At 44.8% G+C, this 23,901-nt stretch overlaps 1 protein-coding gene across 3 annotated transcripts in view; it reads right to left on the bottom strand.

Moving 5' to 3' along the window:
• Positions 1-23,901, bottom strand: part of FIG4 (FIG4 phosphoinositide 5-phosphatase) — a 613,672-nt gene that overhangs the window by 147,034 nt on the left and 442,737 nt on the right. The gene's annotated exons all lie outside the window — the stretch shown is intronic.

The following is a 23,901-nucleotide window of genomic DNA, read 5'->3' on the forward strand; positions in this document are numbered from 1 at the left end:
GCTATTGTCCTGTCCACTTTGCATAAAAGCAACCCAAATCTATGATGACTCCACACCATGCTTCGTGGCTGGGACAGTGTTCTTGGGGTTGTACTCATCCTTCTTATTCCTCCAAACACAACGAGTGGAGTTGATGCCAAAAATTTCTAACCAAATGACCTTCCATGTCTCCTGTGCATCATCCAGATTGTTATTGGTGAACTTCAAACAGACTTGGACATGAGCTGGCGTGAGCAGGGGGACATTGTATGCCCTGCAGGATTTTAATCCATAACGGCGTAGTGTGTTACTGAAAGCTATGTTTGAGACTGTGGTCCCAGGTCTCTTGAGGTCATTGACCAGGTCCTTCTTTGTAGTTCTGGATTGATTCCTGATCACTTTACCTTTCTGACGTCAATGCGAGCGCCGTGGGAAAATTTCCAACAGCGCTTTCACTGATGTCAGAAAAGTGAAGTGAGTTCATTGGCTGTGAACTCGCAGGACATGTCTGACGGCACCGCGAGCAGGAGAACTTTCTCACACTCGCAGTGCCCTCAGACAGGGAATAGTAGTTCACAGAGAGACACCGAGCACACGGTGCTCAGTGCCTTTGCTGGATGACAGGCTGTATGGTCGCATCATGCAACCTGCCATCTAGATGTAGCAGAGCTGGACCTGTCGTGGGAAAAATAGATTAGCAGCATCTCTGCGGAAAGGTGAGGAATATTGTTGTTTGTTTTAACTCTTTTGCAGATGACGAGGGCATCAGGGGAATGGGCGAGGTCGTAAGTATGGTTTAATTAAGATATATTAAAGGAGTCTATGTCATTCTTACAATTAAAGGACTTTTTTCTGGGTGTCTGTGTTTTCATACAATGTGACTATTGGGTTTGTAAAGGGGCAGTCGTATTGACGCCTCTCCATTACTAACTTCAGGGCTTGATGTCACCGGACAATACAAAGGTGACATCAACCCCCCAGCTATCACCCCACTTGCCAATGCTACAGGGCAAGTGCGAAGAGCAACGATAAGTGCCAGAATTGGCGCATCTTAGAGATGCGCCTTTTCTGGAGCTGCTGAGAGCTGATGTTCTTAGCCTGGGGGGGGGGGCAGTATCCATGACACCTTCCTAGGCTATTAAAATCAGCCGGCAGCTGCATAGCCTTTGCTGGTTATTAATTATAGGGGGACCCCATGTCATTTTCTGGGGGTCTCCCATTTCATTAGCCAGTAAAGGCTGATTTTAAAGCTGTGAGCTGATATTAATAGTCTGGGAAGCTCCATGGGTATTACCCCCTTCCCAGGCTATAAAAACCTCGGCCCCCAGCTGTCGGCTTTCCCTCTGCTGGTTACAAAAAATGCATGGGAGCCCACACCATTTAAAAAAAAAAAAATCTTTTATTAATTAAATACATGTACAGTAAGCTGTACATGTGTGGATTGTAGAGTCCTTCTCATGCTACCATGAGTGTGAAAGCACAACCAACATTCAAAAGTGACCAAACCATCAGCCAGAAAGCATTGGTACTAAGATGTGGTCTATGGTTCCCACCTGCAGAACCACTCCTTTATTGAGTGTGTCTTGATAATTGCCAATAATTTCCATATGTTGTCTATTCCATTTGCACAACAGCATGTGGAATTGATTGTCAAACAGTGCTGCTTCCTAAGTGGACAGTTTGATTTCACAGAATATTGATTTACTTGTTAAATTCTGTTTAAGTGTTCCCTTTACTTTTTGAGCAGTGTATATACATACATACCTACATATAGGGTTTGTCATTTATATGGATACACCTAAATAAAATGGGAATGGTTTGTGATTTTAACTTCCTGTTTGTGACATATTAGTAAATTGTGTTCAAACTGCTGCTCATGTAGGAATGCACTGACCTGTGTGAGGCTGTGGCCTCTGATACAGCTAGGGGCGCTGTTTGTTCTCCTCAGAATGTGCATGCAGACGGATGAAGTCCATAGGTGTGCATGAGAGTCACGGATTTCCGGTCCGGGTTTTCCATGTGGCTGAAGGCCACAGGTTGGTGTGCGCTTAAAAACCCTGCAGTAAGGGGTATGGGTGTGTCAGGGGTTAGGCCAGGTGTGCGAGGTGCACGTCAGTGTCAGTCTGGTCTGTGCTGGTCTGCAGAGTGCATGGAGGCCAGCAGAGCCAGCACACATGGCAGCTGAATAGCCTGGCACCCGCAGCGTACACAGAGATGCAAGTCGTCCATGGTACTGGTCTCGGATGTGCACAGTCCTGTGCCCGGAGGTGGATGTCCTGTGCTCGAAAGATGACTAGCATGTGCAACGATTGCAAACATCCGGAGGATATCCTGAACTGTGCACGACTGTGTGAGTAAAGAGTCTGTAAAGAGACTGATACAGCGATGCAGGACACCCACGAGAACTAGTCAGAGGAGGGTTGGCGTGTGTAGTGTCTGCAACATATGAGGCTGTGTGTATGGAGACATATAGAGACTGTGAGATGGCGTGCAGTCACCCAGGGAAACTGGACAAGGGAAGTCTGGCCTGTTTAGGGACCGCAAATCTAAAGCCATGTGATATGTATTGCTTTGAACCAGGTGTAAACTGGTCACTGATCATTTCCACTGAAGTTATATGCATTTATGTGAACTGGACTTTAATGCTGTGAAGAAACACATTAAAAGAGACTTTTGTATTTGAATTTGTGGGTCACTGCCTCTCCACTGCGTACGATGCTACTGCAACTTTACATATGGTGGAGAATGCGGGCAGTGTGAACTGAGGCATACCCCAAAGCGTGCTGCATAGCATTGTGCAAAGTCGGCTGGAATTTTTTTTTTTCTTCTCAAGACAGCTTGCTGTGGCTAAGCGGGGCCATGAAGATTGAAAGCTTCTGGCGGTAACTCGTGGGGTTACGAAGATTTGCTGTGGATCGGCGGGTCCACAAAGTCTGCACAGCAGGAGCTGCAGTTCTGGCAGCAGCAGCTAGAGGCGCTGCAGTTGCAGCAGAGAATGTGTTTATGTACTGTTTTGGGCGTAGAACCTGAAAGTATTGAGATACTTGCCATAGGGGTCGCCAAATTAGGGTCAGAGTGTAATTCCGATACTTCCCCCTAGAGGTATTGGCAGGAGAAACTGAAAACGTTGTTTTGGGCGGGGATGTCACAAGGTCATACGGATGCCTTATTATCTCGCGCCCATACGGGGTAACAAGTGTTCAACCCCACAGGTATGAACAGGGGGGGAGGATATGTGAGGCTGTGGCCTCTGATACAGCTAGGGGGCGCTGTTTGTTCTCCTCAGAATGTGCATGCAGACGGATGAAGTCCATAGGTGTGCATGAGTGTCACAGATTTCCGGTCTGGGTTTTCCATGTGGCTGAAGGCCACAGGTTGGTGTGTGCTTAAAAACCCTGCAGTAAGGGGTATGGGTGTGTCAGGTGTCTGGTCAGGGGTCAGGTGTCAGGCCAGGTGTGCGAGGTGCACGTCAGTGTCAGCCTGGTGTGTGCTGGTATGCAGAGTGCATGGAGGCCAGCAGAGCCAGCACCCAGGGCAGCTGAATAGCCTGGCACCCGCAGCGTACACAGAGATGCAAGTCGTCCATGGTACTGGTCTCGGATGTGGACAGTCCTGTGCCTGGAGGTGGATGTCCTGTGCCCGAAAGATGACTAGCATGTGTAACGATTGCAAACAGGTGGATATGGTGCCCGGCTGCTATCCGGAGGATATCCTGAACTGTGTACGACTGTGTGAGTAAAGAGTCTGTAAAGAGACTGTAATACAGCGATGCAGGACACCCACGAGAACTAGTCAGAGGAGGGCTGGCGTGAGTAGTGTCTGCAACATATGAGGCTGTGTGTATGGAGACGTATAGAGACTGTGAGATGGCGTGCGGTCACCCAGGGAAACTGGACAAGGGAAGTCTGGCCTGTTTAGGGACCGCAAATCTAAAGCCATGTGATATCTATTGCTTTGAACCAGGTGTAAACTGGTCACTGATAATTTCCACTGAAGTTATATGCATTTATGTGAACTGGACTTTAATGCTGTGAAGAAACACATTAAAAGAGACTTTTGTGTTTGAATTTGTGGGTCACTGCCTCTTCACTGCGTACGATGCTACTGCAGCTTTACACCTGACACCCAAGATGGTGCACCAGCACATTATGGGTGTCAGGTCCGAGCATTCCTACATGAACAGTTTCCTGGAAAGTGGATTGGTCATCGTGGGCCAGTTGAATGGCCACCAAGGTCTCCCGATCTGACCCCCTTAGACTTTTATCTTTGGGGTCATCTGAAGGCAATTGTCTATGCTGTGAAGATACGAGATGTGCAGCATCTGAAACAACGGATACTGGAAGCCTGTGCTAGCACTTTTTCTGCGGTGTTGCTATCAGTGTGTCAAGAGTGGGATAAGATGGTTGCATTGACAATCAAACAAAATGGAAAGCATTTTGAGCACACTTTATAAGTGGTCATAAACTTGTAAATAACTCATGAAAAAATAAAGTTATGTTAAAACCAAGCACACCATTATTTTCCTTGTGAAATTCTCAATAAGTTTGATGTGTCCCATGACCCTCTTTCCATTGAAAAAATAAAGTTGGGTCCAAAACGGCCGACTTCAAAATGGCTGCCATGGTAACACCCATCTTGAAAAGTTTTCCCCCTCCCTCCCATATACTAATATGCCACAAGCAGGAAGTTGATATCGCCAACCATTCCTATTTTATTTAGGTGAATCAATATAATGGCCCACCCAGTATGTGTATGCATATATACATATATATATATACATATATATATATATATATATATATATATATATATATATATATATATATATATATATACACACACACACACACACTTCTCAGAGAAATAAAGGGAGCACTTAAACAGCAGAATATGTTCACTTAGGAAGCAACACTGTTTGACAATCAATTTCACATGCTGTTGTGCAAATGGAATATAGACAACAGATGGAATTTTTTTGCAATTATCAGGACACACTTAATAAAGGAGTGGTTCTGCAGGTGGGGACCACAAACCACATCTCAGTACCAATGCTTTCTGGCTGATGTTTTGGTCACTTTTGAATGTTGGAGGTGCTTTCACACTCTTGGTAGCATGAGATGGAATCTACAACTCACTCAAGCGGCTCAGGTAGTGCAGTTTATTCAGGATGGCACAACAATGTGAGCTGTGGCAAGTAGGTTTGCTGTGTCTGTCAGCGTAGTGTCCAAAGGCTGGAGGAGCTACCAAGAGATAGACCAGTACACCAAGAGACGTGGAGGGGGCCGTAGGAGAGCAACAACCCAGCAGCAGGAACGCTACCTCAGCCTGTGTGCAAGGAGGAACAGGAGGAGCACTGCCAGAGCCCTGCAAAATGACCTCCAGCAGGCCACAAATGTGCATGTGTCTGCACAAATGGTTAGAAACAGACTCCATGAAGATGGTCTGAGTGACAGACGTCGACAGATGGGGGTTGTGCTCAAAGTCCAACACCTTGCAGGATGCTTGGCCAAAGAACACAAGGCTTGGCAAATTCACCACTCTGCTCTTCACAGATGAAAACAGGATCACACTGAGAACGTGACAGACGTGAGTGTCTGCAGACGCCTTGGAGAATGATCTACTGCCGGCAACATCCTTCAGCATGACCAGTTTGGCAGTGGGTCAGTAATGGTGTGGGGTGGCATTTCTTTGGAGGGCTGCACAGCCCTCCATGTGCTCAGCAGAAGTAGACTGACTGCCATTAGGTACCGAGAGGAGATCCTCAGACCCCTTGTGAGACCATATGCTGGTGCGGTTGGCCCTGGGTTCCTCCTAATGCAGGACAATGCCAGACCTCACGTGGCTGGAGTGTGTCAGCAGTTCCTGCAAGATGAAGGCATTGAAGCTATGGACTGGCCCGCCCATTCCCCAGACCTTAATCCAATTGAACACATCTGGGACATCATGTCTCACACCATCCACCAACGTCATGTTGCACCACAGACTGTCCAGGAGTTGGCGGATGCTTTAGTCCAGGCCAGGGAGGAGTTCCCTCAGGAGACCATCCGCCGCCTCATCAGGAGCATGCCCAGGCATTGTAGGGAGGTCATACAGGCAAGTGGAGGCCACACACACTACTGGGCATCATTTCCTTGTCTTGAGGCATTTCTTCTGAAGTTGGATCAGCCTTTAAATACTTCTCCCCTAAAACTGATGGAACCATTGAATGGAAGTGCTTGTCTCTTATTAATCTAGTATAGCATATATTCCCTGATTCATCAAAGTGTTTTTGCCAGGATTCTGGTGTAAAAAAAAAAATTAAAATGTCCCATTTAAAAAAAAAAAAACCTCAAAGTTGCACAATTGTATTTATTTTTTTACTTTTAGCAGTTTTAACCAATTTTTATGCGACTGGGCACACCTGGGTCAGCAAAACCAACTAATTCATGATAATATATGCCACTAAACTGTAAAAAATTATACTAGAAGTATTGTACAGTCCCTGAGTAGCAGACGATATGGGAGTTGGAAGCCATCCCCCCAAAAAAAATTCCATAATAATGGCATATACATTGTAGCATCTATTCTTTGAGATCCATGTAGTAACAGTGGCAATTTGCTGGACTACAGAGTAGAGGACAAGATGGGAGTTGGAAGCCATCCCAGAAAAAAAAAATCCCAGAAGTCTGTATAATGGCATACACACTGCAGCGTCTATTCTTTGTCAGGAATATACTGTTACAATTATCACTTGGAATAAAAGATCCTTGAACTACAATCGGTTTGGAGAAAATGAGAGGAGTCTAAGAACTCTCCCTAATACCTAAGGACCAGAATTTTTCAGTCGGATTCTCATGTCAGTTGAACCTAAAGCAATCACTGACTGGCAGCTGCACGCTGCCAAGACTGTCCAGAGCAGAGACAGTGGCAAAGTCAGGGGAAAAAGCCAAGGATTGTCATCAGATTGTAACAAAAAAAAAAAACCCAAATCAAAACGAAACAAGACAAGACAGATTTAGGGGTCAAGACCAAGAGAGTGTACTACAAGTAGCAGCCGCCTACACAAACTGGCGTAGCCAGAATACATAGGAAGATCGGGTCAGATACAGAGACAACATCGGGGCAAACCAAAAGCAAACTAACTCAGAAGGATGCCACAGTATATACAGTCTAATAAATTCGTGTTCAGTGAGGTCTTTCGTTTTAAAGCAACCAAATGCAGACGACAGGATTGTTGCTATGGAGACTGAATGCGGGTGAGTACAAGGAGCAGGGGAAGAGGAAAGAAAAGACACGTGAGATGATGCACACGTGTACTGCAAATATAAAAATAAGCATATAGCACACAATTCAGTTAAGTGTCTGGCTATTTACCACTTTACAAGAGAAATGCAGCAATTGATTGCTTGCCGATGAGAGGTTTAACATTTATTCAGAGGTTCTTTAACCTTCATAGGAATTGCTAATAAAGGTCGTATCCAATCCAAGAAGAGCTGGCATATGTTATTACACATGCTATTATACCTGGATTTTCACTGCCTCTCACTTCCTACACAAAAAACAGTGGCCTTGCTTATACAGTCATGGTCTAAAGTGTTGGCACCCTTGAAATTGTTCCAGATAATGAAGTACTTCTCTCAGACATTAATGCAATTACACACTTTTTTATACAGATGTTTATTTCATTTGTGTATATTGGAACAACACAAAACAGAGGGAAAAAGCAAATTGGACAAAATTTTACATAAAATCCCCAAAATGGATCAGACAAAATTGTTGGCACCTTTCCAAAATTGTGGATAAACAACTTTGTTTCAAGCATGCGATGCTCTTTCAACCTCCTAGGCAGTTCCTGGTACTGCAGCTTCTGAAGGTATGCAGACATGGATATGAACTCGGATTCTGTTCAAACTAATAGGATCAGGATCCTCAGGCAGAAAAATTACTGACACGGTGTCACGGGGAGACTAGGTGAGCGAGAGCTATTAACCCGGGCCCCTGCAATTTCCCTCAGACTAGGGAAATCCTGACTGACCCTCTACCTGGAGTTTACACTGATGGTGTGCATGTCCAGGCCTCGACCCTCGCCCTGTCTCCTGTTTCAACCCTAGGCTGAAACCAACCGCCCACCACCCAGTGAAGAGGTAATACACCAATACCCACAGTTAGCACAGACAAGGATAAAGGAAAATATACACCACGCCGCAGTCACACAGGAATTCACTATAAATGTGCAGGGCAAAATAAATACAAATATAGGAAGGAGTAAATAAGACTAAGGAAAATACACCACCAGCAACGAATCTCCAACAACCAGCTCTCCACTCCGGACCGAGATAACGCACAAGACAGAAGCTATAATCGGCGACGCCCAATGATCAGGAGAACTATTTAAAGGCAATGGGCATGGCCCAGCTTCCAATCCGAGGAACAGGTAAATTAACCCCGAAACAGCTAGACAAAATCCAGCCAACGCCAATGAGCAAATAGTGGTCAAAAGCGGAATTACCGCTGTCTGTCGAACGACCTGGTCCGAACAGCGTCCGACATGACACACGGAGAGACAGTACTGATTCAAATACCACCAAAGCAGTTTCAGAATTCAAGTGCTGCAGATGCGGCTTTAGTGTTCGGAGACTGGTTTTAGCAGACTGGAGACATGGAATACATGTACAGGCACTGATCTTACTAGGACTAGGGACTTCAGGTTCAGGACTGGCTGCATTAGATCCAGGTACTTCAGATTCACGACTGGCTGCACTAGAACCTGGAACTTCAGATTCAGTAAGGGATGGCGCTAGGGGCAGGCAGACAAGGCAGCTACCTAGGGCCCATGCTCCACCAGGGCCCCCAGGCAGTGGCATGCCGCTAATAGCGGCACACCACACAGCTGCTATCAAACACCTCATCGCGGACTCCAACGAATTCTGTTCAGGGCCACAACTTCTCCTGCACATAAGAAGAAAAGCGACAGCTCTCACATCTTCACAACTAGGATGCTTCTCTCCATCAAGCCACCCTCAACATAGGATGAAGTGGGAGTAGTGGAAGTGTGCATGTGTAGGCCATTCACTACTTCCATCTATCCCCCACCCCCTGAAGATGGCTGGACCATCATTGTAAATACACACCTCTACCTTTTATCTTTCCCACCTCATTGTAGATTGTAAGCTCTCACGAGCAGGGTCGGCTTATTTTGCTTTAATTATTGCATTGTTAACGTTGTTAGTTATGACTGTTGTGTTTGATAATGTTAAACCTGTAAAGTGCGGCAGAATATGTTGGCGCTATATAAAGATTATTATTACTACTATTATTAATACCAGGAACTGAGCATTGGGAAGTCTCTCTCAATTCGTTGAGATCAGCTACCACACCAGAGGATTCAATTGTTATCAGGAGTTCCTCTGCCGGGTTGATGGATTGCAGAGACTTAGAAGATGTCACCGCCTTGATGCTCCCTTCACCAGACCACCTAGAAACTGCAGATTCCTTCTCTGGGTCAATCTTCAGGTTGGTCTCCAAGACGGCATGTCTACACGGCGGTGAAGTTCTTGGAGGCAGATCATTAGTACGATGGTCGGGACTGTGTGCGGACATTGCCTCCGCTTCCCTTATTGCGGAGACGCCAGCACACAGAGAGGCAGAGACTAGCTGACCTGGTGGAGAAGATGGTGACACTGGTGACTCACTTGGACATATGGGTATCAGACACTGCTTGTGACTCCACTGTCCCCAACGAAGCACCACATGTGGTCTCCAGACTAGAACGGACACTTGAGTTCTCAACACTGAATCACCTATGGAAAAACCAGACAGCACATGGAAGGCGATCTTCCCAGATTGCAATGCTTCCATCGGGAGCTCTAGTAGTTTAGGAATGACTTGACTGTCTTTTGTTAGGGTTCGTCCTTCACCTAACACCCTCATCGGCTTCTGGAGCGTTCGGACAGGAATCTGACAGATTCTCCATGGCTTGCAGCAAGACCTCTACTGTCGGACTGAAGCCTCCACTTGCCACGGATACAGTCACAGCCATCTGTGCAGAGGGAATACTCCCAACAAGACAGCCTTTCCTACTGGCCCAAGGCTTTGGAGTTCATTATATTTCTCAGGATAAAGACTGTCAGGATGTTCCACACAGCCGCAGTGATACTGCAATCCCTTATCACGACTGCTCAGCCAGCCAGACACTGACAACCTTCACGAGTTATGCACGGGTAGCTGTGGTATAGAGAATGTTCAGCACAGCCTGTGGGTGGAGGTGCACAGTTATAGGTTCTCAAGCCTTAGTATATAGAAGATAGATAACTAGCACACTCCAAAAACTTGTGATGCAAAAGGGGGGGGTTTATTTACATACAGTAGTCACAAGTAATCACAAACGTTTCGGTCTATACTTGACCTTCATCAGTGTGCTAAATGTAATGGTACACTTGATAAGACCCCGGTGGTAGTCACTATGATTTGCATCCAACTGGAACGAACTGGAAAATATGGAAAATATATGCCAGTGTGGGCAACAAAATAAATCAACTTGTGGGAAGAAATGTGAACGTTACGCGGTATCCACCGCAAGTAAGGTCACCTTACTTGCGGCAGATACCGCGTAACGTTCACATTTCCTCCCACAAGTTGATTTATTTTGTTACCCACACTGGCATATATTTTCCATATTTTCCAGTTCGTTCCAAGTTGGATGCAAATCATAGTGACTACCACCGGGGTCTTATCAAGTGTACCATTACATTTAGCACACTGATGAAGGTCAAGTATAGACCAAAACGTTTGTGACTACTGTATGTAAATAAACCCCCCCCTTTTGCATCACAAGTTTTTGGAGTGTGCTAGTTATCTATCTTCTATGCACGGGTAGCTGACTCAAAAGGCTAGGGAACCGATTGCTATTGGAAGGACAAGGACAGATGTGACTGTTTCCTCCAACGCGTCACTACTCTGGGCTGCTCCTAGAAGCTGGGAAGAGAATATGTAGTAGAAGATTCCAGATTCGCCTCATGTAAGACCTTTAAGAAGACCACCAGGAAGGCCTGCAGGTCCATGGTGATAGGAGCCCCTTTTTCCAATAGGGGGTAAAGCCATGCTAGGGCATGTCCTGCTAGGTGGGACATCAGGAATCCCACCTTGGCCTGATCAGAGAAAAACTGCTCACTGAATACTTCATAGTGCTGCATGCACTGCCCCAAGAACCCACAACACTTTTTCGGATATCCATAGTATCTAGGAGGATCAGACAAGGCAAATTCCATTGCAGAGGCATACGTTTCGGGTTGAATAACCACAGCCGTAGGAACTGCAACTTGGGCTGGCACAACTGATGTCAGGGCTTCCAATCAGGCATTTAATGTCTGCACATGGAACAAAATGTTTTCCTGGCTTTCTCACTGGTAGCTCAGCTGCTGACAGCTCAGAGCACAGTGAGAACAGGGGCTCATCATGGCATATGGACAAGTAAACTGTTACACACGTAGGTGATGCACATGGTTTGTGGACCACTATGCCACGTGGCCGGGTATGCCTAATTGGGGCATAGCTAAGCGGCTACCAGGAGTTCACTGGAGCTCCTAATGGTGGCGTCAAGCTTGGCCGCAGGTAGCCGCCAGGTACAACTTCTAAGCATTTCCTGGTACTGTAGCTGCTGTCACCAGAGATCAGTTATGCAGACATAATATGGACTTGAACATCGCTCAGACTAATAGGTTCTAGTTGCTCTGCAGAAAGGATACAGACATGGACTTGGGCTCCATTCAGACCAATAGGTTCAGGATCCTCAAGCAGAACGGTTAGGGACATGGAAAGTCAGGAATGATTCAGGTACCGACAGAGCATCTCCAGGATACAGGTGCCACTGATGCAGCTTTAGGATACAGGTGCCACTGATGTGGCTTCAGTGCAGGTTAATCCTGAGTACATATGACAGACGTGACAGAGTCTGGAGACGCCGTGGAAAACGTTCTGCTTCCTGCAACATCCTCCAGCATGACTGGTTTGGCAGTAGGTCAGTAAAGTGTGAGGAGAAGTGATGAGCGAGAACCGTATTATTCGTAATCACTATACTCGTAACGAGTACCGTACTTTGTAAAAATTGCGTATTAGTTCCAATGATTGGCCCAGATGAACTGAAAACACGCTCTGACATCACACTAGCAGCCGGGCAGGCCAGCACCTCCAAGGCGTATAAGGAGACGTCAGGCCAAGTGTTCAGCTTGGACACCCAATAATTAAAGGGAACTGAAGCATCAGAAAGGATGCATGTATGGTCACTTAAGTAACCCTTGACCATGTTCTGCAACTTCTCCCTCCTTTGAATTGTTACAGGCAGAGATCGTTCTTGCTGCTGTGCTGGTTTATTGAAAATTGCCCAATTTGTGCACATTTTCCCACCTCTGTTGGATCTGATGTTCGTGTCTCTCCCCATTATCCCTTGGTGTTGAAAACAGCTGCTACCTCTGCCACCAGCATTGTCTGATCTACAGGGTGGGCCATTTATATGGATACACCTAAATAAAATGGGAATGGTTGGTGATACTTATGACCATGTGATATTTCGGTTTTTCTGTTTTAATTTGCAAAAATGTCTACATTTCTGGGGGTTTTTTTCAGTCAAGATGGGGTGCAGAGTGTACATTAATGTGAAAAAAATGACCTTTTTTGAATTTACCAAATCGCTGAAATGAAACAAAGAGTGAAAAATTTAAAGGGGTCTGAATACTTTCAACCGCTGTGTGGAATTGTTTTTCTGAAAGTCCTTCAGAGACAAACATTGTAGTCTGTAGCATCTGCCATACCAAGTTGAGCAGAGGCCAGGTTAAAGGCAACCTGAGCACCACCAGTATGCAAAATCACATGGCAGCCAAGCACCCCAGTAGGTGGGCGGAACCCCATGGTACCAAATCTGTTTCTGTGGGTCAAACCACTGCCATGTCGCCTGAGCTATGTCCTTCAGAAAATACTGTTCGGGAAGGAGGCGATCATACCTCCTGCCCACAAGCTGTGGTTGCTCACACACAAGGAACATCAAGAAACTGTTCATGTAGGAATGCTCAGACACTCATATTTAAGTCACATGCTGTCCATTTCCTTGTGAGCCTACTTGAGATGGTTCTACTCCTTCATTGGACTCCAGCTGTGTTTAATTAAACTGAAAGGACTTGATTTAGAAAGGCACACACCTGTCTATATAAGACCTCACAGCTCACAGTGCATGTCAGACCAAATGAGAATCATGAGGTCAAAGGAACTGGCCTAGGAGCTCAGAGACAGAATTGTGGCAAGGCACAGATCTGGCCAAGGTTACAAAAGAATTTCTGCAATACTCAAGGTTCCTAAGAGCACAGTGGCCTCCATAATCCTTAAATGGAAGAAGTTTGGGACCACCAGAAGTCTTCCTAGACCTGGCCATCCAGCCAAACTGAGCACTCGTGGGAAAAGAGGTTATGAAGAACCCCAAGATCACTGTGGCTGAGCTCCAGAGATGCAGTAGGGAGATGTGAGAAAGTCCCACAAAGTCAACTATCACTGCAGTGCTCCACCAGTCGGGCCTTTATGGTAGAGTGATCCAACGGCGGAAGCCTCTCCTCATATGAAAGCCTCTTCTCAGACATATGAAAGCCCGCATAGAGTTTGCTAAAAAAAAAAAAAAACACCTGAAGGACTCCTAGACTATGAGAAATAAGATTCTCTGGTCTGATGAGACAAAGATAGACCTTTTTGGTGATTATTCTAAGCGGTATGTGTGGAGAATACCAAGCACTGCTCATCACCTGACCAATACAATCCCAACAATGAAACATGGTGGTGGCAGCATCACGCTATGGGGGTGTTTTCCAGTTGCAGGGACAGGACAAAGGAGTGGCTTCAGAACAACTCTGTGACCATTCCTGACTAGCCCAGCCAGAGCCCTGGCCTAAACCTAACTGAGCATCTCTGGATAGACCTGAAAATGGCTGTCCACCAACCAAATCCAGGTGTGGAAAACTTGTTGCATCATTCCCAAGAAGACTCATGGCTGTACTAGCTCAAAGGGGTTCTTCTACTCAATACTGAGCAAAGGGTCTGAATACTTCTGACCATGTGATATTTCAATTTTTCTTTAATACATTTGCCAAAATTTCTACATTTCTGTTTTTTTTCAGTCAAGATGAGGTTCAGAGTGTACATTAGTGAGAAAAAAATGAACTTTTGAATTTACCAAATGGCTGCAATGAAACAGAGTGAAAATTTTAAAGGAGTCTGAATACTTTCCGTACCCACTGTAGTAATAAGTCAGCCAGTACAATCTAATTCTAAAGAAAATAAAGCAAACTGAAGTATTGATCTTTATTTTTCACTTGTTTTTGACCAACCATGTTGACATACAGTTAAATAGTGCAACTGGTATTCAAATAATACGCTTAGAGTAGCTAAATTAACAGACTTTAATATGTCAGGTCATATTGATCCGAACAGTACAAGTGTATAGTCAATATAAATAGAACAGCAGGTTTAAACCACTCGAGTGTTGCTTTAGCAATATATTTTGTGTCATTGTCTTGTTGGAAAGTGAACATCCGTCCAAGTCTCAAATCACTGACAGACAAACAAGTTTTGCTCAAGAATATCCCTGTATTTCACATGAAACATCTTCCCCTGCACTCAGACGATTTTCCCTGTCCCTGCTGCCGTAAAACATCCCCACATCAGCTGCTGCCACCACGATATTTCAATGTGTGGATGGTGCTCTTGGGGTGATGAGTTGTGTGGGTTTGGCGCCAAACATAGCGTTTACCTTGGTGGCCAAAAGTTCAATTTTGGTCTCCGCTGACCACAGCACCTTCCGCCACACATTTGGGGAGTGTCCCACATGTCTTTTGGCAAACTCAAAACAAAACTTACAATTACTAGGCATAAGTAAAGGCTTTTTCTGCCCACTCTTCAATAAAGGTCACCTCCATGGAGTGTGATGCTTATTGTGACTGTATGGACAGTTACTACAGTCTCTACTTGGGAACTCTGCAGCTCCTTCGGGGTTACTTTAGTCTCTGTGCTGCCTCTCTGATTAACCCCTTCATGACCTTGGCCTTTTTTGATTTTGCGTTTTCGTATTTTGCTCCCCTCCTCCCCAGAGTCATAACGTTTTTATTTTTCCGTCAATATGGCCATGTGGGGGCTTATTTTTTGCAGGACAAGTTGTACTTTTGAACGATACCATTGGTTTTACCATGTCATGTACCAGAAACCGGGAAAAAGATTCCAAGTGCGGTGAAATTGCAAAAAAGTGCAATCCCATACTTGTTATTTGTTTGGCTTTTTTTTTCGGGTCACTAAATGCTAAAACTGACCAGCCATTTTGATTCTCCAGGTCATTATGAGTTCAGGGACACCAAACATGTCTAGGTTATGGTTTATTTAAGTGGTAAAAAAAATTCCAAACTTTGCTAAAAATTGCGCAATTTTCCGATACCCGTAGCGTCTCCATTTTTCTTGATCTGAGGTCAGGTGAGGGCTTATTTCTTGCGTGCCGAGCTGACATTTTTAACGATATTTTGGTGCAGATAAATTCTTTTGATTGCCCGTTATTACATTTTAATGCAATGTCATGGAAACAAAAAAAACGTAATTCTGGCGTCTCAAATTTTTTTCTCGCTACGCTGATTAGCAATCAGGTTAATCCTTTTTTTTATTGATAGATCGGGCGATTCTGAACGGGGCAATACCAAATATGTGTAGGTTTGATTATTTTTATTGTTTTATTTTGAATGGGGCGAAAGGGGGGTGATTTAAACTTTAATATTTTTTAATTTTTTTAATTTTTTTAAAAATTTGTTTTTTACTTTTGCTATGCTTCAATAGCCTCCATGGGAGGCTAGAAGCTGGCACAACTCGATCGGCTCTGGTACATAGGAGCGATCGTCAGATCGCCTCTATGTAGTAGATTTACTGCATTGCTATGAGCGCCGACCACAGGGTGGCGCTCATAGCAATCTAGCATCAACAACCATAGAGGTCTCAAGGAGATCTCAGGTTTTCATGCCGACACATCGCTGACCCCGGATCATATGATGGTGGTTGGCGATGCGCTCATTTCCGGCCCGATGGCCGTAAGCGGTAGTTAAATGCTGCTATCAGCGTTTGACAGTGACATTTAACTAGTTAATAGCGGCAGGTGAATCGCTATTTCACCCGCCGCTATTGCGGACACATGTCAGCTGTTGAAAACAGCTGACATGTCCCGGCTTTGATGCGGGCTCACCCCCGAAGCCCGCATCAAAGCAGTGGATCCGACCTCCGCCGTACTAGTACGGCGGAGGTCGTGAAGGGGTTAATGCTATCATTTCCTGGGCTGAGCGTTTTAATGGGAGACACGCTCTTGATAGGTTTGTTGTGGTACCATGTTCTTTCCATTGATGATAATGGATTTGATGGTGCTACAAGGGATCATCAGAGATTCAGATATTTTATTATTTTTTTTTTTTTTTTATAACCCAACCCTGACTTGTACTTCTCGACAACTTTGTCCCTGACTTGTTTGGAAATCTCTTTGGTTTTCATGGTGTTATTTGGTTATTGGTGACTCTTGCTTAATGGTGTTGAAGTCTCTGTGGCCTTTCAGAAATTAGGTGCACAGTATATACTGACAGACTATGTGACACTTGGATTACACACAGGGGGACTTCCTTTCACTAAGCATGTGATTTATGAAGATAATTGCTTGCACCAGAAATTTTGAGGCATTTTATCAGAAAAGCGGTGAATACATATGCGCATGACAATTTTTAATTATTTGATCCCATAATTGTAATTTACGCCTATTTTTTTCTCACTTCGCTTCGCCAACTTAGACTATTTAGTGCTGATGTATCACACAGAAATCAGGTTACAAAAATATTTAAACACGGGTTGTAATACAACAAAATATGGTTGGTAAAAAGCCAAGGGGGGTTTATATTTTGGCAAGCCATTGTAGATGAAACTTGCTGCTTACAACCCAGACTCCGCTTCTGAGGCTAATCTGTCTACTACATTTCTGTATGGCAAAGAGAAAGAAGCAACTAAAGGGAAAATCCAATAAGAATAATCATAATCTGCTGATAAGTCCTATTTACATGTAATCTTGGACAACCACTGATTTCCAGAATTAATGGGCTCAATATTTCTTAAACTCCTTTGCCATTCCCTCAGAGATTTCTGTTACTGAAAAACCCGATTTTGTATCAGTAAGAATAGTCTTTCTTACTTATATTATTGGTGTTGTACATCAAAACAACATGATACACAAGAAGCCATTTATTTAACCCCTTCACGACCAGCAGATACTCCTTTTAATGACAGCAGTTAAGTGTACTTAAATCACAGCGCCGCTTTTTAAAGGCGCTTAGGTTTAAAGGTATAGCGCCCCCCCAGTGTCAGAATCTCTCTGGGGTTTCGGCTGCAGGGGGTAGCTGAGACCCAAAAGAATATGATTCGGGTCGGTTTTTACTGACCTCGGTGTTGCAATCACCGTTATTAACGGTATAACGGCAACCACAAAAAAAAGTCTGATTTTTCATTTAATTTCTCTCTCCTCTGATGTGATCGCACATCAGAGAAGAGAGAAATAGGGTCCCACAATCACCACCCCGTTACCTGTGGTGTCCCTGCTTGTCCCAGTGAAGTCCCCCGGCTGCTGGCATCTTCTTCCGGGAGAAAATGGTGGGCGCATGTGCAGTGCACCAGCCGAGATCTTTCGGCCAGCACCAATAGGAGATTTTTCCTATTTGTTCATTTTGAACACTGTGAAAGACTTATCACAGTGATCAAAATAAAATAAAAATTGAAAATAAACGGGGGATTAATTTTCAATTTATCACTCCCTTAGTTAGGGAAAATAATAATAATAATGAAATAAAAAAAAATTATTTCCATCTTTCCATTAGGGTTAGAGTTGAGCTAAAGTTACTTGGGCTAAAGTTAGGGTTCGGGCTAGTGTTATGGCTAGGGCTAGGGTTAGGATTTGGTTTAGGGCTAGGAGTGTGTTAGGGTTAGGTTTGTGGTTAGGGTTGGGATTAGGGATGTGTTGGGGTTAGGTTTGTGGTTAGGGTTATGGTTAGGGTTGGCATTAGGGTTAGGGGTGCATTAGGGCTAGGGGTGATTTGGGGTTAGGGTTGGAGTTAGAATCAATATAAAAAAAGAATTAACCCGATTGCTAAACGGCGTAACGAAAATAAAAGTTGCAATAATATTCACCCTCCTTGGCTGTTCACCTACTTTGTTAAATTACAACCCTTGTTTACATATTTTTGTAATCGAATGTGCACCAGCACTAAATAGTCTTAGTTGGTGAAGTAAAGTGAGAAAAATATAGGCAAAAATTCAATTTATGGGAAAAAATAAATAAATATTGTCATGTGCATATGTATTTTAAGTAAAAATTGTACCGCTTAAAACAACTTCTTGCCCAGCAAAAAAAAGCTGTCATACAGCAGCTCTATCATCAGAAAAATAAAAAAAGTTATAGCTCTTAGAATAAAGAGATGCAAAAATAATAATTTTTTCTACAAAATGGTTCTTATTGTGTAAAAGCACCAAAACATAAAAAAAATATAAATTGGGTATCGCTGTAATCGTACTGACCCGAAGAATAAAGCTGCCTTACCAATTTTACCACACGCATAATGGTATAAAAAACAAAAACAAACAGCAATTCCTGAATTGCTGGTTTTTCTTCATTCTGTCTCCCGAAAATAAGAATAGAAAGCGATTAAAAAAAATTCATTTCCCCGAAAATAGTACCAATAAAAATGTCAGCTCGTCACGTGAAAAAACAAGCCATAACATGACTCTGCGGGCCCAAATATGGAAAAATTATAGCTTTCAAAATATGGTGATGCAAAAACTAAATTTCGCAACAAAAAGTGCTTTTAGTGTGTGACAGCAGCCAAACCTAAAAACCAGATTTAAATCTGGTACCGCTGTAATCGCACTGACCCGAAGAATAAAGTCACCTAATCCCTTATACCACATGAGGAATCGCATAAAAATAGAATTAGACTTACTGGTAATTTGGTTTCTAGGAACCTTCCACAACAGCATAGGTTGCCTCCACACCCTAATGGGGGACAGGAAGCACAAGAGGTTAAAAGCCCCTCCCACCTCCTATTTTCCAGTGACTTATAACGAACACCATAGCACTGGTTACCCTTAAGCTCCTCGGAATACTCCAAGGAACACAGGGAGGGAATTAGTGCTGTCGTGGAAGGTTCCTAGAAACCGAATTACCAGTAAGTCTAATTCTATTTTCTCTAGTCACCTTCCACGACAGCATAGGGAGAATACCAACTAATACAGCACTAGGGGGGACTACAGCCTGGAGTACTTTCTGGCCAAAGACTAGATACCTATTGGACAATAAGTCCAATCTGTAGTGTTTTGTGAAGGTATGCAGTGAAGACCGTGTTGCAGCTCTGCAGATCTGCTCTGTGGAAGCGCCTGCTCTTTCTGCCCAGGAGACCGATGTGGATCTTGTAGAGTTTGCCCTGACAACAGTCGGGGGTGTCATGTCCTGGGCCAGGTACATTTTGGATAAGGCTTTTTTGATCCAACTTGAGATGGTGCTTTTTGACACCTTCCCTTTATTCCGACCTGATGGATGTACAAACAGGTTCTGGTCAATTCTCCAAGGACTGATTTGTTCTAGGTAGAATAGGATGGTACATCGAACATCAAGGGTATGGAATTCTTCCTCTTTTGGATTGCCTGGATACTGGCAGAAGGAGGGAAGGACGATCTCTTGAAACCGGTGAAAAACGGACACAACCTTAGGGAAGAAGGATGGATCAAGATGAAGGACTATAGAGTCATCTCTCATTATTAAATAAGGCTCTCTTACTGACAGAGCCTGTAATTCTCCTACACAACTTGCTGATGGCGACAAGAAAGGCAGCTTTATATGCCAGAAATTGAGGAGTGCAGGAAGACAGAGGTTCAAACAGAGATCGTGTAAGCCCCTTGAGGACTATATTTAAGTCCCAAGGAGGAATAACAGCCTGCCTTCTGGGATGCGATCTAGGGGCTGAAGATATGAATCTCTTAATTCAACGGTGGTTGGCCAAATCCTGATCGAACAGAGCTTAAGGCAGAAACCTGAACTTTCAGAGTACTAGGTTTAAGGCCAAGGTCTAGCCCTTTTTGTAAGAAGTCCAACACTTGTGGAATATTTGGATGGAATGGATCAGGTAGATTCGGGAGACAGAAGGATGAAATCTTCTTCCATACCTTATTATATTTAGCATTTGTAACTGGCTTCCTAGATCTCTGTAGGGTAGCAATTACCGTTCCTGAAAGCCCTCTAGTTCTCAGTACCTGGACCTCAGTAACCATGCGGCAAGAATCAATTTCTGAGGTTCTGAAGAAGGGGTCCTTAAACGAGAAGGTCGGGCTCCTCCAGTAGGTGAACCGGGCCATTTTTATGCAGCTCTACAATGAGATTGAACCAACTTCTCTTCGGCCACACTGGAGCCACCAGGATGGTTGGGACCCGATCCTCCCAGACCTTCCGAAGTCTTTGCCATCATCGGGATTAGCAAAAAGGCGTAGGCCAACCGAAAGCTCCATTTCTAAGCAAATGCATCCACTGCCCTGGCGCTGTCCCTGGGATTCAGGGAGAAAAAGCCTCAACCTGGGTGTTTTGACCTGAAGCAAGTAAGTTGGTTTCGGGTAGGCCCCACCTGTTTACCAATATCCTGAAGACCCTCCTGTCCAGGCTCCATTCCCCTGGTTGTATGTCCTGAAGGCTCAGGAAATCCACCTGACAATTGGAGGATACCTATAGATGAACCGCTGTCAGGGACAGAAGGTGTTTCTTGGCCCAGCAAAATATTCAACCTGAAATGCCCTTTAAGCTGTTGAACCTTGAGCTCAACTGATGTTTGAGGTGGGTTACCGTAGTCATGTTGTCCGAATAAATTCTGACATGATATCCGGACACTAGGTTGCTTGCGGCCAAGAGAGCCTCATCCACTGCTTTCAGTTCCTTGAAGTTGGAGGATTTGCTGCTTGTTCTCTGATCCCAGAGACCCTGAAAAGGAGCACGAGACACTATGGCGCTCCAGCCTCGTTTGCTGGCATCGGATGTCACATTAACTAGGGGGGAGTGTAACCAATTTACCCCTCTGCAAAGGTTTCTGGGGATCAACCACCATGCTAGAGAGGCTCTTACATGTCCTGGAGTGTGTACTCTCTTGTTCAGAGAACTGGGACTCCCATTCCACATTTTGAGGATGTGCGCTTGGAGAACTCTGGAGTGGGCCTGTGCAGAAAACACAGACTGAATGCAGGCTGTCATGGAGCCTAGTACTGACATGGCTTCCCGAAGATTAGGGGATCTTTGTTTTCTGAAATCTGTGACCTTGGTCATTATAGTCAGGCAATGGTCTTCAGGAAGAAACGACATCTGCTTTCCAGAATCTAACAGAACCGCCAGAAACTTCCTTATTTTGAGGGGTGAAGCTGGGATTTTTTCAGATTGGGCAGCCACCCCAGTGATCGCAGGATGTCGAGAATTTTTGACACGTGGTTCCTGAGAATCTGAGCAGAGGAACCTACAACTAGAAAATTGTCCAGATAAGGAACTATGCAGACTCCTTGCTTCCGAATATAAGAAACTGCCTCTGCCATTATTTTAGAAAAAAACAAATGGATACCAAAGGGGAGCACGTTGAACTGAAAGTGCTTCACCTGCTGATTTTGCTGTACCGCAAACCTCAGGTAATTCCTGTGTTGTGGATGGACTGGAATATGGAAGTAAGCATTCTTGAGATCTATGGTCGCCATGAAGAAGTGTGGGCCTATCAGGGGAATGGCTGAATTTATCGATTCCATCTTGAATCTGCAATAAAGGATGTGCTGATTGAGATATTTTAGGTTTATAATTATGCACGCCTCCCCTGAAGGTTTCTTTACTAAGAAAAGATGGGAATAGTGGCCTGTTCCCCATTGTTCTGGAGGTACTGAGCAGATAGCTCAACTCTGAGGGGGTGGAAAGGCGTTTTTCTGGAAGTTCCCATTCCTGAGCTATCAGGTCCAGAATGTTCTTAGGAACTGGAAAGCACCTATGTTTTCCTGCTCTCAAGCCCCCAAACATTTCATCCTGAATAGACTGCGGGACTGACTCCTCCTCCAACCCCATAGTAGCACGCACAGCGCTCACCAACTCTTCTACATATTCTGAAGAAAAAAAGTATTTCCTAGCCTCCGAAACTCTGGAGAACAAAGATTCTTCCCATTTTTCAGAGGATGAAGGATAAGAGTGCTCGGAGTCAGAGTCCACTGTCTCAATCTTCCATTTTTTAGAGGCAGATGGCCCTGGAAGGAATGGTGGTGGTGGAGGAGGGGTAAAGGCGGCTAAGGAGGACTGCACCTACTGCTTGACCAGTGTACGGATCTCCTCGATGAGAGAGGGCTGTTCCGCACTGACTACTTTGTCTGTGCATGCCTGACAGAGCTTCTTTTCCCATAACAAAAGAAGCTTCTCATTGCAGATAGCACATTTTAGAGTCTTTTTGGCAGGAGTACTATGGGCAGACTTGTCTCCCTACAAAAATAGGGAGAGTAGTGTAAGTAGAGGGACCTTAAACTAACAAATCCCCAGCCTAGGACCCACCCCATAGCTGACATACAGGACCAGGGGCAGCGCAGGGTTCTGCAGACGCAGAGCAGGAAGCCCCATCCATACTGAGTATCAGTCTTACCTGGAAGGTGTCTTCGGGCAGATTTAAATAGTTGTAAACCCTGCCCCCAGGGCATTTGGCATTTCCCCTTCCTTCCCCCGGGTTCAGGAGCAGGCTTCGGTGAACCTTCACGTGCTCAGCACGCTGTTCAGCAGTCCGGAGACCCGAAAGTGCAAGCTTTCCACCGTGGAACGCAAGGCCCGGAAGTGAAGCGACTCTCATAATTACGTCACTTCCGTGACGCCAAACAGCGTGCAAAGGGGGAAGAAAGACTGGAGAGCTTCGGGAGGCCTCCGGTCGGGGATCACCGGCCTGCTTTACCCCCATGTGGGGGCGCAGGTGGGATGGGAAGGACCCGAGGCCGGTTGGCGACAGGAGCAGAACGGAGGAGGAAGTCAAACCCACGACCACCACTGCCTGGTTTGCAATTCTAAGGTACGCTGCAGTCACCGACCCCTACAGCATATGATAACCTCTCCATGCCACATGGTGGACAGGAAAGACACTGGAGAGTAGGAGGTGGGAGGGGCTTTTAACCTCTTGTGCTTCCTGTCCCCCATTAGAGTGTGGAGACAAACTCCTATGATGTCGTGGAAGGAGACTAGAGAAAAATAAATCAATGCAATTCTTCACATGCTGTTGATTTTTTCATTCTGCCTCCCAAAGATTGCAGTAAAGCTTGGCGTATAATTATCTTGCGCTCTGAGCCGAGCGCTTACAGCAGGGGTTTCTGTGTGAATCTCTGAAATACATGAATCAGAAAGAATCCCCAGTGGAAAATTCAGGTGGAGGCACTGTGGGCGCCACAGGACCTGTGATCCGGTGGTGTCTGTCTTTTTAAGATTGCATAAAAGTGCCGTTGGCCACAGTTTTGTGCACTACTGAAAAGAAGGACACCGCTGAACAGAGGCCAAAATGAAAATGTATAACTTGTGGCTAACACACAATCATAGTGGTAAAAATGTAAATTAATTTATCTTCACTGCTTAATGGTATAAAAGTCTGTGACACACCTGTGGTGTCCATACAGTATAATCACTGCACTGCTGTGTTGGCACCTCAAGAGCTCTGCCAATGCAACATTGCACCCTCAAACAAATGCAGCAAAATCTGCACTGTAATATGGCGTTTCTTATCTTCTGAGCTTTGCACTGTGCCTCTAAGTAGTTTTCCACAACATATGGGCTATTGGTGAACTCAGGAGAAATTGTCTATTTTCTCCTGTTACCCTTGTGAAAAT

This window comes from Ranitomeya variabilis, chromosome 2, assembly GCF_051348905.1.
Source record: "Ranitomeya variabilis isolate aRanVar5 chromosome 2, aRanVar5.hap1, whole genome shotgun sequence".
In the NCBI taxonomy this organism is placed as follows: Eukaryota; Metazoa; Chordata; class Amphibia; order Anura; family Dendrobatidae; genus Ranitomeya; species Ranitomeya variabilis.